The 14,383-nt window shown below is 40.5% G+C and overlaps 1 protein-coding gene across 5 annotated transcripts in view; it reads left to right on the top strand.

The window, feature by feature from the left end:
* The first annotated feature begins 3,274 nt into the window (after positions 1 to 3,274).
* Positions 3,275 to 14,383, top strand: part of ncoa3 (nuclear receptor coactivator 3) — a 29,485-nt gene continuing 18,376 nt past the window's right edge. For all 5 annotated transcript variants that reach the window (XM_084543549.1, XM_084543548.1, XM_084543547.1 and 2 more), the window contains exon 1: positions 3,275 to 3,608. The gene's annotated coding sequence lies outside the window, so the exon portion shown is untranslated. The remainder of the gene's footprint in view (positions 3,609 to 14,383) is intronic.

Raw genomic sequence — 14,383 nt, 5'->3', positions numbered from 1 at the left:
TCTGAGGGGAAAACACTATCACAGAGCGATTCAGAGTTAGTGTTTATAACTTTGTAATTTATGTGAAATTAAAGGTAAATGTTTATAAATGACTGAAAATAAATTCTTTGCACATGTGTAGAAAGCAAACTACACTTCCTTAGCACTTTTCGCCAAGTAGTGGATAGTAAAGAGATTTTGTTGACCTGATTCACATCTCTCAAAATTTATATAAATTATATCCTTTTTAAAGTCCTTGTTTGTCTTCAGATGTCCTTTCTCCCTTGCTCAAGTAAAGAAGATGTATATGCTTATAGGACAAGTCCTAATATCATGCAACTGCAGAATACGGAATACCCAAAAAGAGGAAAGGAGTATAACGACGAAAGATATATCAGGTTATATTGTTTTATAAAAAAAATAAAGCTATTGCGTAGGGAAAAAAGATAATTTGCTAGATGTACTATAAACCACTTTGGAAAATCACCTGCCTCCATTATTCACTTGACTGTGGCCCCTTCTTCCACAGTCCGAAAGATCACACTGACCTCCAGTGGGAAAACTTTATCACAGCATACCACACCCACTCACTCTCAGACCTATTCATGTCAACAACCACCAAATAAATATGAATTTAACCATGAGGCCCGAATTGACAAAAGAGCCGACCAGGTTTGTAGCTAAAATCAGGGAACGCACATATACATTGTGTGTGAAAGACACATGGTGAATGTGTACATCACAGGGCCAACAGCAGACTACAAGGTGAACAACACTTAGTGTTACTGTGTATGATTTTATCATACGTCAGGACTATTGTAATTTAAATTGGTCCATGTAAACGCAGTGTCAAAAACGCTTAATAACTATAATTTCTTAAAGAGTACCTTGACAAAAAGAAGTCATGAAGCATACAGATAAATCTTGGCACAGTAGTTGAGTAAGACTTGTTCAGTAGCCTTTTTAGCTAGTTGCGTTTAGCCTTATAATAATGTGTAAACATGTAAACATTATAAAGTGGGAGCATTGTATGAACATTTTCTAGGTTTATTTTTATCAATAATAAGGATACTTTATGGACAAAGCAAATTTCCACATCTTTCTCCAGATAAAATGAACATGCGTAAAATTAAAGTTATGATCAATTAGCTAGGAGTTAGCATGACCAATTGGCCATGAGTTTTCCATGCTATATTTATCTGAATTGAATCAATATATTTGGTTTTACCAATAATAAATACTAGTGTCTCTTGACATTATATGTTTTTTTAGCCTATTTGTGTCATATTTTAGGTCCAATGTACCTTTTCGTGTCCAGACAACAGACGGTGACCCGTGACCTCGAACATGTCGACCTTTTTTTTGGACCACTGGTAACGAGCCTCTCAGGCCGCTAGATGGCGCCCTAGCTAGCGTTTCACTAGCAGCAACTCAGCTCGGGTTGTAATTGAGGTTTTAGGACGCATTTTCTCTCATTACGTCAATTATTCAAATAAATCGTATCTTTTTTTTTTCCTGATTCACCAGTAGCCTATCCGTATTGTTTGGCTTTTTGTTTTTCCACGAAGCCGGCGCATTTATCTGAACTGACCCTGAAAAGTTTTTCTTGACTCACTACTTGATAGGTATACACTGGAATAATTAAGGCTACTGCATTTCATAGTATAATTGCTATTTTGTTTAGATTTTCCGCAGTTAAACAATAGATTATATTTCGTTGATACATCAAATTGTAACTGCTTTTGCAGTGTCTAGTAACAACTGCATTTGTCTTACAGTTGAGTGTACACATATCTGATTTTCATATTCATTAGGCAGCTGATCTGTAAATCATGTAGCAAAATCAAATTACAAAAACAACCGATGATACGTGCATTTTTTTATTTTTTTATTTTTTACAAATCTTTAAACTAGATTTAATTCTTGACACACAAGATCATGGCTCATGAACTGCTGTTTATTTTTATCAAAGATTAAATGGCTAGACTCTATCTGACTATATACGCAATTTGGAAATTAAATCTCAAAATGAGTTATCAGTTATGGTTGATAATGAATGTATGACGCCCTGTGTTTGTGCTTTATTGCATCAATGTGGTGTTGAGAAGTGGGGGATGGGGATGGGCTAGGGGCAAAGAAAGGCATGCTGTTGGCTGTTTGCAGGTAAACCAATCTGAATACATTAATGATTATGGGGCTATCTCCTGTCCTTTCAAACTGTTATCTCCTGTCCTTTCAAAGTGGAGAGGGACCGAGTAGGGAGGGGGGATGGGATAAAGTGTCTCACACTCACTGAGGGGGGAGGCCAGTTTGCCATGTTTAGTTGGGGGAAGGGGCTCACACAGAGGGCCACAGGGCCCCTCTTTTGGAATGTAATTGAGGATCTCTTGGTCTTACCAACAGACCTAAAACACACACACACAAAAGAAATGCGTTTTAAACTTTTGTTTCATCATCTCATGGATTATCATGAGTCCTCTAACAAACAATTTGAACGATTAATGGGGATGCAGTCTCTGGGACAAATTGTATTAATGATTTACTACGCATATTTACAAGCTGTACAAGCAAGACTGAAGATGAGTCTTTCTAGTTAAGTTAGAGTAAATCTTATGAATGTGTGGCATAAGATGAAATACTGCAACTGCTGCTGAACTTTATCCAACCGAAGATGCTGTAAGAAATCCATATGGTTTTGCCTCCTCAAAGCTTTAAAACAATAAAAAAATAATCATATTGAGAACTGTGTTTAGACTTCCTCGTGTTCCCTGATTCTACTGCTCTCACTCCATCTTTGGCCCTCAGTCCCTCTTCATTTTCAAAATTTCATTTGCCTGAGAAGTCACCATGGAGATAGTTTCTTCCATCATCACTGGTTACTCAGGGGCCATAGCGGCTCCACACTTGCTCCCACAGACCAGGCTGCACATGTTGTGCATATATGTGAGTTGGCAGCCAAATTATAACAGAAACAACTTCAAAATACTAAAAGGCTAAAATGCGACATGCCATGAAATAGTTTAATTTCTTAGGGTAAATAAATCATGACTGACGGATTACCATTTTGAAATGTATGATATTTATTCCTGCTTAATTCTTGCCATATTGCCATTCACATGTGATCCTGTCCCCTCATAAAGATATTTTAATATGAGCAGACTATTTTTTCTGCTTCAGTAGAAGCATGTGTATGGGCTACTATTAAATAAATTCAAAATGCCCATTTGTGTCCAGCTCAATAATTTTAAGAAACCTTTCGATTTTGTGAATAAAAATGTAGTTGTAGTATGTATTTAATAATACAATAATGCAAAACTCTGTTGGAATGATAAATACATCGTATAAAACTCCTCTCCTGCCTGGCTATAAATAAAAATTGAAATCAATGACTGCTCAGCTAAAAGTCCTGGTGTAGGTGTAGTCCATTTTCGAAAACATGCCAAACAGTTCGGTGCGGCTTGCCACGGCGAAAGACTACATTACCCAGAAGTCCTGTCGACCTGCTACAAGCTGGCTCCCTCCGCTCTGGGAGTGTTTCCCATTTAAACAAACACGGTCTTGCCGAAGATGGCGGAGAGTTTGTAGAGGCGTAAAAGAAACTGCTCTACTCAATGAAAGCGTCGAAGCCGGTGAGTTTTTTTTGCAGTCGGGTTATGATTCGGTTGTACCCAAGTTTTGAACGCTAATGCTAGTTTGTGTTTGAACGTGCAAATTTGTTACAGAGATAGTTGGTGTTGCTTCGCCTGCGAGCAAGGCTGTGTTTTATAAGCCACGGTGATACGAGCCACCTTGCCTCTATTAGTCTATTTGTTATCGAATGTTTGTTATGATATTATTGTCTCCCCAGCTTTACATTTGATATAAATTATACCATGCATTGTTGGTATGTCTTTCGTCTTTATTTTCGTGTTTGTTGACGTCTCCATTATTCACCAGCTACAAAGTTTACGAGACACAGGCTCTGATTCGCTGCTATAGCCTAGCTGGTGATACTCTGTAGAAAACTGCATGCGAGTGAACTCGCTTGTGTTTTAAAGTGTTAACTTTGTAGCGCCACTAGATTTCGTTCATCGTCCACGACGCGGCTGGGTTGCATTGGGTGCTATATTTTCTACCAGACAGTCCAGTCCGCCTTGCCTCACAGTTTCAGCTCAACCGCGGCTGCTGTGAGTCGTCCTGCTCTAGAAAATCAAAAATGTTCATCGGTCGTTTGTTACCTGTGTCCAGGCTCCGCCGCGAATGCAGTCGGAATAAAATGTACCTAAATACAATGTGAGGCGTCTTACTTTTTGTTGGGGAAACATAGTTTCTTCACGTTATAATGTGACTCGCAGATGCAATACGATTTGACAAATGGCAACAAACTGACCTGGCTCTCGTTGAGTCATATGGAATCAGTGAAACGCCACTTCGTCCTGTTTTTCTTAGTTGTCTCTATCAGTAGCCTACACTGCTGACAAACTAAACTTGAACTGACCTGCTCAGCATAGCTGCTATGGACGATCCACAGCATCTTTTAGTTATTTTCTGTAGTGTATTCGTGATTGTAATAGTTGGTATTATGGCCTATCACATCCTGGCTTATATAAATCACATCTTGGTGCATGTGTGTGTGGGAATCAGGCAGACAGAGAGGAAGATAAACACTGGCAGGGTTCAGGCAGAGTCCTGGTTTGCTTTCTCCATGCGTGACAAGGTGTAATGCTGAGCACTCAGTTTTTGAGGTTGAGAGAGGACATTTCTTGGAGAGCGTGCTCATGTACAGGCAAACGTTAACGCGGTAGATTAGTCCTTTGGCTGGGACGGTCGAGTTCTAGGTGTGTTGTCGCTCTCTTTGCCTCCAGGCTTCCCTGCCAATACTTGCAGGTATTAACGTCTCGCTGCTTTCTCTGAAATCATTAGGTGTTTGTACCATGTTTTTAGCATGGTTTGTCCACTAGGTTGTTGCTTGCTGTTGAGTTTAAAGCATAATGTGATTTCACGCAGGACATTTATTAAAAAGAGGCTACGATATCTCAATAATGCACACGTGAAATGGCGTGTAGAAGTGAGAACGGTCTATGGCAGCCTTCAGCCGTCAGACGAGCTAACTTGTCTTTATTTTGAGCCAGATAGAAGGCAATTACTCAAGCCAGCGTATGTGGCATTTTTGTAAGTGGTAGAATGACCACTGTGGGAACCTGTCCAATGAACTGCTTCTGCTCATATTCTTGGCAAATGGAGCCCCTGTCCCCCCATTCTCTGTCCCTTTATCTACCACTTTCTTTCTCCCTCACACAGGGTGTCAGGCTGTGTTAACAATGAATCAATCTTTGGGGGGATTCTTTGACTGCAGATGGGGTGCAGAAGTGACTGCGATGCATGGCTTTCGCTCTTTGTCTGCCGGCCCCTGTGCTCTCAATAATTCATTAACTTATCACTTTTTCTCATGGGTCTGGGAGAAGCCTCTCGGTGGTCAAAGATTCTGTGATAACGTCGACTGATAACAAAATGAACACACATTTAGTGATATTGCTGGTATTTAGCTCATACTCAGAGGTCACTTGTGATGTTGAATATTTAGTACCCTGCCAATAAGACCATCAAAATGTCCAATATTGTGAGGCAGTTTCTAAACAGACTAACATATCTAAGAAGCAGGTATTGCAAATATTAAATGCATATGGAAATACAATACCTATAGACCTCATTCAGTGGCATCCATAGCTACTCAGTGGAGTTATGAAAACTCTAGTGCTTCCTTCATGCCACTGTTCTGTAAACACGATACAGACGTGTAAATCTAGGTCCAGAATACACTTTGTGGAGTCAGTAGACGGACTTGATATCCATGTTTAGTGACATTGCGTTCAAAGCTTAATATTTTAATACTTAAATTTAACAAAGTCAAACTATCCTAGTTACTTTTCCTCACAATATCTCTTTTTTTTACGACACTGGATAAATAAATACGCTACAGTGTTTCATTAGCTTCTTAAGACAGAGTGGTTTCAGGCAGAGGGAAGAAAATAAGTGAAGAGCATACCGCTTTTGTGTGGCACTTTTTGATGACTCGTCTGATCTCTTTGTCAAGCTGCATTTTTGTGTCACTGATGTCTGAATAGATGGCATTCTTTGAGTGTTCCGTCAGTGTGTGTGCCTTAGGAGAAACCCGGAGATGGAATCCGGAGTAAATGCCAATTGGTCATGTGGTATACTTTCAATTTAAGATTAATAGGTGTGTGGATGAACAGTGGCCCTGAGAGTATTCTTGATGACACAGAGCTGAAAGGACAGCCTGGTTGTTTCACCTAATTGAAATATGACTCCTTGGTCTAAGTACTTTTTTGTTGGGCAGCAATGCAGGGAGTGCAGAGTTAGACAAGGAAAACAGTTGCTCTCCAGTTGCTTTAAGGTAGTGGCGTATCCTGAAGCCGTCAGTAATCGTGTTTTCTTTGATATGAATTTGATTTACCCTGGTCTGTTTCCAAGTAAAGTTAGAGTACTCAGCAGTGGTCGATTCTCTGAAGCTGGTTAGACTTTACTTCAACTTGTCATACAATGCTGTTTTACAACAAGGTTTAAGAATTCAGAAGTTTCCTGTGGTCAGCTCAAGCTGTGAAAAACATCCTGTTTAGTCCACACATCTCAAGGTCAGCCGTACAGCGACGATGGTCTGCATGTCATGTGTGCATACCATACACTGGTGTGTTGGTGTGGCAGATCTCAACAGGTAGGTTTGCTTATTCTGCCTACGTCTGCGCTAAATATAGAAATCTCTGCTGAACAAGACAGTCATGTTTCCACTGTTGAAATATTTAAAGTTGCTTTGCCCAAACAAGTGAGAGTGAGCGTATGCTGAAACCAGATAAACTGGAGAAAGCCGGACTCGCAGAGATCCGAGTCAAGTGGTGCAGTTTGCTCTCAGACTCTGTTTGAAGTCACATCTCATTCATCCACTCTGTCCCCTCTTCTTCAACTCTGAGGTAAAAACCCAAGTGTTGGGCTGGCTGAGCCATATGTGAGCCATGCACACTTCTAAAAGCCAAACAGGCAGCCTGAAGCAATCATTGCACCCAATTCTAGTTTATAACCAGCAAGGATTTGGAACAGTTCTCCCTCTAGTCCTCATTGATTGGATGAAGGCAAGAGTTTATTAGGGAAGGGAGTGCCAAGAGCTTTGTCCCCCTCCCCTCTTTGCCCTTCCTCTTTAACTTCAACTCCCCCTTTAACTTTCGCTCCCCCAGCTGAAGAATGCTCGTAAAACGAGTTCACCTGAACAAGCCAGTGGGAGGGTAGGACTCTGGCTTAGTTTTGTTACTATTGTAAAATGTTAGCAAGACCTTGTTTGTGTTTTGTTTAAGGTCTTTTTTTTTTTTTTTATAAAAAAATGCTTTGGGGAGAGACGGCAAGGGTGAAAAAAAAGTTTGGTTTGAGAGATAACTGCTACCAGATGCTCCCTCTGTCTGTTTTTCAACATAGCGAGAAGAAGAAAGAGGCTGGTGAAGAGGGAAAGAGAAAAAGAGATGCTCTCTTTTCTGAATGAACTTTTCAACTGCTGCATAGACACTCTATCATAACTCGGTCTACAGTGTTTTACAGTGTTTTTCTTATGAATACTTTGCCTTCATCGGATAAAAAAAAAAATATAATGTATATAAAATAAAAAAGAAGTTGTTTCACCCTATTCCTGCTGAAAAATCTGTGTTGGATCCAGCATTGATAACTTAGGGTGGCTATAAAGAATGAAACTATATTCAATGGTAAAGATCTTTTAAAATGTCATTGGACTGGCTGCCTGAAAAAAGTGAAGGAATGGGAAAGAAGAAAGCAACCATGTGTAGGTGATCACTGGAGAGGGTGTGCATGTATTCAGAGTTAAACAGAAACCTAACTTTTATCCTAATGATTATTCTATTTAATTGTGTCTTGCTAGGTTTACCAGTCATTTGAATGAGGCTAGACTCAAGAGTGGAATGAATTGCAGGTACCGGTACCGGCTGAATGTAGTTTTAAGTCATCCCGTTACACATCTGATGTGGGAATTGGTTTGCAACAAAAAAATAAGGGGTCTTCAGCCTAGACTATTGCAGAATAGGCAAGTCCTATTTGTTTTTTTTAACTGTAGCTTACCATTACTGGCCTCATCATTTAAATCGTTATACATCAGCCATGTCATATGATTGGCTGCATGCATTCTCTTTTGTTTACATTGTGTTCCTCTTTCTCTGCACATCTCTAAAATGAAACGGTTATTGAAGAGATGTTGAAGTTATGTGGCAGTGGGGTGTGGTTGGTTTCTGGGTCTCCCTGGATTGAAAAGCAACTGCTGGCATGGCGCTGCAGTCGCGTAAGTTGTAAGGGGATATGAGACCATGCAAGCAGGGACTGTACGGACACTGTCTCCTAGTTCATGTGAAATTTACAATCTCTTTAATGAGAGAAAATGGCACAGGTTGCAATAGGTATGTGGACATCTGCTCACAGTACTGTACTTAACACCATTTTTGTTTTTCACTGTGATTTTTACTTTGTTGCAGCCTTGAGTTCAAAGAAAAGTCAAGTCATGAATGGCAGGCGTTCAGGCCGTCGTTAAAGGCTCCAGACTTATTTCACCATGTCAACACTGGCAAGCCATGTGTCACATAATTTATTACACTTGTTTTTTAATTGGGCAGATTTATTTTTCACTTCTTTACGGATAAAATGGAAAATGTTCCCTTCGTCAATATGGTTCTTCTCTATGCCTGGTGGCGTCACCCCTGTTGATGTGGCTTGTCGTTAAGGCAACACTCTAATCAAAAGGTTGTTGCTCTGGAGCTTACTGTCGTCCCCAGAATAGCGGAGCTAACACTTGCCTCCTGACATGGCCACATCACGTCAAGCTTTGCACTGAAGTCTCAGATCAGTATTTTTGTATTGTTTGGCAAGTGATCACCATGTTCCCATTTAGCCTGTTTAATGGTTTGCTCCTATATGCACATCTGATTGCAGTTGCCATAGTGGAACAAGTGATTCTGTATGACTGTGGAAATATACCAGAATAGGAGACGTAAAGGTCCCCATTCTATTAGCACCAGTCTCACGGCTGTTGAGCTCCTTTGTGTTCCATGTGGTCACTCTTGTAATTGAAGGGAAGCTCAAGGTTATTTAAAGAAATTTGTGTGTTTGATTTCGACAGTTTTGAGGGGCCAAAAAAACAAAACCACAAGGAAGTCCTGTTGTTATCAGTGAAGCTTGTAAATTTTAATACATTAGTAGTCTTCTATTGATCAGTGATTCCTGTCTTGGGTAAATGTCCCAATAGAGCTCACAGCAATGCCTTTTTCTTTTTCTTTCAGTAAACACATGTCCACTACTTTACTTTAAATGCAATGGCAGAGAGCAATAAAACAATTTCACGGCTCAACCCGGGTACATTTTCGTTGTTATGGAAGTGTTTCTTCCCTGCTCCAGTTTGACAAAACTATTGGTCTGTGGACCACAGTGGGAGAATTTATGATTTGACAACAGTCCGATCCACATCACAGTACATGGTTTTTATGTCCACATGATAAAATAAACGGACAGCAGTATATTTATTTGGTTCATAGTATGAGTTTTATCATTTGAAAGCCTTTCTGAACCCATTAAATTCATTGTCATTTTGAGCCATATGAGGTCTGCAGGAACACGGACCCCTTTTTTCATGTTCCATGTAGGCAGAGGGAAAGCATAGTCTGGTGTGTGTCCGCTCGATCAGCCTGTGCTGTCCTTTGCTTACCCCCTTACAGTGCAAAGGACTTGATTAGCAGGGCAGGCTTAATCACTCAGCAGATGGGACAGAGTGCAGTGTCACCAAGACAAAAACAAACTCACAGTTGGATTATGGCTCTGTGTGTGTGTGGGTGTGTGGGTGTGTGTACGTGTGCCTGGGTCCAGTCAGCTTTGATTTGATTCCTAAACAGATCTCCAGGTGTTGGGATACAACTGCAGCAAAGCTCAGAGTCTCTCCCCACCCATTTACCTTCTGACCCCTATTTCTAGCTTGTGTCATAAGACATCTAAAGTCATCTGTGTGAATCATCGCAGGTAAAGGACCATAAAGAATTGAAAACCAAAACCTTTAGTGGTACACTTTATCCAGCGCATGAGGATTTGTTTGTAAGTAGTTTGAATTTGAAACGATACAAACTAAAATAGTCTCCACTGACATATCCAGCTGTAAAATGATCCTGATTTAATTCTTTGATTTTGGGGTATTTTTTTCTTCCTGCAAAAGTTTGCTTCACCCTTGGAGATCAAACAAAGCAGGAACTGGTAGTGTCTTCAGCGCCTGCTCCGCTTCCCCTCATGCCCCATTTCTGGAATCTTTTTCACCTCGGCTCTGTCAACACGTGGAACTGCCCGGCTGAAAGAAAGGAAAAGGAGTAGTAAGGGGAAAAATTGGAGCTGAAGTTGTGAAACTGGCGTCAGACCATCTTTTGAGCGGAATTCTTTGCAGGGGTCAGAGTTCAGGCGCTGCAGCGTGGCGCTGTGATTGGCTGAGGAAAGGTGAAATGAAAACCACAGTAAACTTTTGACCCCGGCGCAGGAGCGCTGTAGGAACGCCCAGGCTCAGCTCTGGCGTGGTGGAACAGAGCCTGCTCTTTTCCTGTGTTTACTCCACCAATCCAACAGGGACGGTGGGGAGAAGGAGGGGGAAGAAGAGGGGGGAGGGAGCGCAGAGAGGGAGGAGAGGGAGGAGAGAAAGAAACGAGAGCAAGAGGGTGGGAGGGAGGAAAGGAAGAGAGAAAACCGCGAGTGGCACAGTTGAAACGTGTACACAAAACTCACACTGCTCCTGAGCAGCAAAGTTAAAAATCAGTCACAATATTTAATATCGATGTCAAGCATTTTTTAAAATAGCCAAAAGTAATTTGAATGTTTAACATATCTTCACACTAAATTATCTGTGGCCATGTAAGATTTGTGGGCTTACAGCAGCTGGATCTGGTGCTAGTGAAGATGTGTGTTATCAGACTGGGCAGCGTAGATTCTGATCAGGCCCTGGTGTTCTGGCTCCCCAGATAAAAGGCTGTTTAGCCATTGATTAATGAACTCATTTCCATAATATTAGCCTTCTGTGATCATGGCCGCCTTCATTTTGTTTGGTCACCGTGGTCTATCCTGAACAATGCCGTGTCCCCGTGCTTATCGCCTCGCTATGCACACCAACATGTCAAGCTTTAAGAAAATGAAAGGATTGTTACAGTGGCGCTATGCGACGCGTTAGATGGTTGTGTCTGTGCCCGCGTGGGTCCTATTCCTGTTCTTTGTCTTTATTAATGATGGATAGTTGAAGGAGATGCCTGTGTGACGCGCAGACACACACACACACACACACACACACACACACACACACACTGTGGAATCCACCATCCCTTTGTTTTCACCTTCATTTATTTTCCCTGTTTTTTCTGCACGTTGCAGTTTGTGTGAGAAAAATGGGGAGATGCACACACAGTCTGTCCGAGCTCTTCTGTGTTGTGTGCGTTGAGTAAGGATGGGGGGATGTTTTTTTTTTGTTTGTTTTTGTTTTTTTTTGTTTTTTATCTAGAGGAAACAAGCAATTCAATGGAGGTAGTTTTCCCTGTGCTTTGAACTACACCCTGTTTCTCACCGCATTCATCTATGGACATTATGTACTGCAGAATTTTTTTACGAGGGAATTTTTAATGCAATTAATGTCAACAGTTTGTTGTTTTGCAGTCAGTATAAATGAGTCGAGGATGGGTTAAACGGTTTAAGATATTCATCCCATTGAATATGTGTATATGTGTCACACTATAAATTTGACTGTCCAGATGCAGAGCACAAAGCTTTATTTGTGTTTTCCTGTGTTTTATTGTTTGATTGGTCGATAACTTAACATAAACACAGCGGCTTCATTTTTTAACTAATGGAAATGCTTCACAATCTGTTTCTGTCTGCTTTACCATCCCCACCTCCCTGTCCTCTTTTCTCACATTTGCATCACCACCACGGTTTTCAAAGGTGTGCTTTATTCCGCTGCAGACTACTTCTTGAATGATGAAATAATATTAACTCTAATTCAATCATGCTTGTTGAGGCTTTGTATTTGAAAGACACAGCTCATGAATACATTTGGTAAAACAGTGATGTATTTAGTTTTATTTTTGGCAGTTCACAACTCGGCCCTAGTTTCAAAGGACCTTCACATTGAAAGTGTGCGGTGACACAAAGAGAAATGTCTGCAGACAAATAAAAGACAGTCTGTGTTTCCCCCTTTGCTTTTTAAGCCTTGTTGGAATTTCACAGCTGTATCTCCATCTAAAATGAGGCTTTTTGTGAGCAATTTACGACTTCACTTATTCAAAATCCACACATGCACACACATGCTTCACACATGTCCCCCTCATCCCCATTCCTGAATCTCATTGTGTGGCAGCACTCTCCATCTTGCCATCACAACGTTTGGCTCCAGTTAAGTCCCATTGGCCCTTGTTTCATTAAGATCATGTGTAATGTTGGCAGGAAATGGGATAATAAGCAATATTCAGCAGCGACAATGGTGCATTCAACTGTATGAAAAATTGTTTGCTTCTGGTAGCTGTCTTTCGTTAAAATTTAAGAGGAATCCCCCAAATGTCAAGATGATAGATAGCTACAAAACAAACTTAAATTTTGTTCTAAATGACATGACAGGGCATCAGTGTGGTCCATCCATTCATTTATTTTTTTTTTGTGGCATTTATTTAAAAAAAAAAAAAAAAAAAAAAAAAAGCATGTCTAATTCCAGCATAGACTTCACAGCCATATCCAACTGCTAGTCACTGAAGGTGTGCCATGCCTTTTGTTTCAAAATGTTACGTTTTAAAATCTGATCCTGTTGTTTGTCTTTAGCAGTCAGACTTTTACAAACATTTTATTTACATTCACTTGTGTAGAGTTTCCCGCTTTCATTCACACCAACTTCTATTAAAGAGTGTTTTGTTTCGTTTTATGGGTTGAAGTCGATTACTGTCCCCCCCCCCGTTTGCGGTCAGAAGTGCTTTTGCTGCTTTCTCGGTTGTTGTTATGTCACTGACACTAAAGTTGAACTCCCAAGACAGACCATTTGCTAAAGAGCCCTTACTAAACCATTTATAGTTTTTCTTTTCTGAATACACAAGATCAAAAGTGCAAAGTGCAGATGTAACAGTGTGTTGGTAAAGGTGTTGCCAATAATATGTAGCTAACATGAGTGTTAGCTACAGTATGACTGTATATTTCTTTCTTAGCATCAGAGGTGGGTCAAGTGACACGTTGCTTCCCAGTACTAACTAACTTCTTATGTCAACCTTAGAATAACATTATAGTGTTTCCCTTAAGTATTATGCAGTTTCATAAATCACCCCAAAAAGATAGCAGTTTATTTAGGTTCATGTACCAAAACACTTTGAAATGTCCACCCTTTGTTGTGGTCTGAGAGCTCAGCTATAGCTCACAGTCCAGCAGTCCATTGGACTTCTTACTTGTGGCTGAAGGTTCGTGGGCCCTGTCTGAAATCAGAGTTTGGATTCAGATTAAGATTTCCCACAGAGACACCGTTGACACTGCTGGGGTAGGTGGCAGCTCCAGTTGCACTTAACCCAGTATATGACTGGTTTTATGCTCGACAGGAGGTGGAGAGCTTCTTTGAAGGAAAACAGGAAGTCATTCTGTCCTTTTGTTTCCTTTTTGCACTTGATGTCCAAGACGGCAATGGACACCTTTTGTTACTTTATTACTTTGCCTCTGCAGTACGTGTGTGTGTGTGTGTGTATATTTGAGTGCAATGAAGTAAAGATGCTTAATGTTTCAACCAGGATCTTTCATGATTCAAAATTAACTGAAAACTGCCTTCTGTACAGTATTCTTTGTCTACTCACCACCTCCTCTTGCTGTTCAATATCTGTGTTTTTGGGGGTCTATAATTGTGTGTATGTGTGCCCCAGTTTGTCAGATCTTTGTTTTGGGTGGGCCAGTGTTTATTGTTAGGTCTGTTACTCTTTGTCTCAGGGAGCTCAGATTGCAGGCCTTATTTCAGGCTGAGCAGGAATGTCCTCCTCACTATTCTGGTCATGACTGACTGACACTGCTGCTGCTCTGGCCTTTTAGTCAAACCACTCTGCATTGAAATGTTGCATTTTTTTCCTATAACTTACTGAAATAATTTGTACAGAAAAATGCAGTGTCCATTTGTACCAGGTTTACAATAGCAATGTCATCAGCATCACGTCAATAAAAGAATAAGCATGGTTGTCAGAAATCTAAAATGTTTATACTTGTCAATCAAGCAACACAACTGCACCCACACACATTAGTTCCTTCAAGAACACTATTAGTCATTTAAGACCAGAAAATCATTATGGCCTGATTTTAAAAAGTATAACAAAGGTGCTTTCATAAGGGACAAACTTTA

Source organism: Chelon labrosus, assembly GCF_963514085.1.
Source record: "Chelon labrosus genome assembly, chromosome: 4".
Taxonomy (NCBI): Eukaryota; Metazoa; Chordata; class Actinopteri; order Mugiliformes; family Mugilidae; genus Chelon; species Chelon labrosus.
The sequence above is the reverse complement of the archived record's forward strand: the minus strand, read 5'-3'. Positions and strand labels throughout refer to the sequence as shown.